We start from the raw sequence: 1895 nt of genomic DNA, 5'->3' as shown, positions 1-1895 counted from the left end.
GAACAATGTAGATCCAATATGCAGCGCTGCGTAGTACATGCAGAGCTTTTGTATACCTCTGTATGAGACAAGCAAAGGGAATCAGAGGCTCTGGGTAATACATGCAGAGATAGAACTCTTACTCAAGACAAGTACAAAGCCTTTATGAAGCTTTGTATGAAGGACGGAGGCAGGGTCAGAATGACCCCGTAGCACTTGTAAAACCTCTATTAAGCTCTGTATGAAAAACGAAATCAGGCTTCAAGGACACAAGCGTAAAGAAAGTTTCCAGAGATTAAGATGAAAACTATTCATAGTTACAAGTCTGAAGGCCATCTTCGGAGTAAGAGACAGAGCCTCGACGCATTTTGTGAAGAGACAGAGCTCTTTCTCAAGACTTAAATGCAGAACCTCTGTGCAGCTCTGCATGAAACACGGAGTCTGGTTCAGATTGACCGCATAGCACGTGCAGAACCTCTGTTAAGCTCTGTATGAAGGACGAAATCGGGCTTGACAAACACAAGGGGTAAGAAATCCTCCAGAGTTCACGATGGACAATATCTAGCATTGCAAGACTTCTAAATCAAGACGGCCAATCTGGCTACAAGTGTGAAGTTCTTTTCAAGAGTTAATTGGTAAAATTATCCAATGCTACAAGTTTGTATAAATTTTCCGTTGTCTTAGAAATAAACCAACTTTTGATAATGATTGTCCTTGGCTCTTATTAAATGAGAAAAACTTTGGACATTAACTCTGAAACACAAGAATTCAGAATTCTATTGTTAGACTGGAACATAACTCTGGAGTTAACTCTGAATAAGAGGAATTCTTATTTGTCTTCTAACTCTAGAAAGTGTCTATGAGCTTAACTCTGAGTCACAAGAATTTTGATTTCTTATAACTCAGAAACGTAACTTTGAAGAGGAGTTTAGAGTTGTATTTTAAGTCTGGAAATAAACTATATAACTAAGTTTAGAACAGAACAATTCAGAGTTATGTTGTAAATCTGAGAAATAACCAATATCTGATGACTTCATGTTGATGATTTGCATCACTAATGTCATTTAAGTGTAATGTGATTAAATTGTTGACCAATGTAATTATGATAAATATTGAGCAGGTAAGGCAGGTGCGGAGTGCACACTTGTTTGAGTTTATTTTGATTTAGGATGAAGCCCCTAACAAAAAGGGTCCGGAGGCAGCGCCCCCGGGTGGCGGGGTCCAAGGGGCGGCAGCCCCTGGCAGGGTCCAAGGGGCAGAGCTCCTGGAAAAATTAATTAAATTCATAATATTATTTAATTAATTAATTAAGTACACGTGACCCCAAAATTACTAATTTATTAGGTATATATATGTTATAAATTAATCAACTTTATGTTATTATTAATAATAAGGTATTAATATTTTTTTAATAATTATATAAATTAATTAAATTCACATTATTATTAATTAAATAAGTACTATGAGTACATGTTCTTCTAATTTTTTTTCCCGGGTAATATTACTTTGTGAAAAATACTTCAAAAATGCTAATTTGAAATTTTAAACCCGGTTTTGATGACCACTCCAGAGTTAAATTCAAACGTGAATTTTTCCAGAGTTATGTTGTAAGTCTAGGGGCCGTAAGTGAAAATTGTGTTTTAGGTGGGAAAAATCAACAACCGTCGCACAGAAACGTGACACGTGTCCCTAAAGTTACTTATTTATTAGTATTATAGATATTAAAGGAGGAACCAAGAGTATTGAGGACGCATCATGAGAATTGAGTATTGAGGTGTTGATGAATTATGGTTGAGTTTGAGGTATCCCTTATTGGTGAGAGATTGAAAGATTGTGTTGATCCTCTCTCTCAGTGATTTGATGATAATCCCTTTTTCCTTTCGATGTATTTTTGTGTTTCTGTACTTTCGGTTCCA

The sequence above is a fragment of the Cynara cardunculus genome (genome assembly GCF_001531365.2).
Source record: "Cynara cardunculus var. scolymus isolate 2C chromosome LG 2, CcrdV1, whole genome shotgun sequence".
NCBI lineage: Eukaryota > Viridiplantae > Streptophyta > Magnoliopsida > Asterales > Asteraceae > Cynara > Cynara cardunculus.
Note: the sequence above shows the minus strand (reverse complement) of the source record.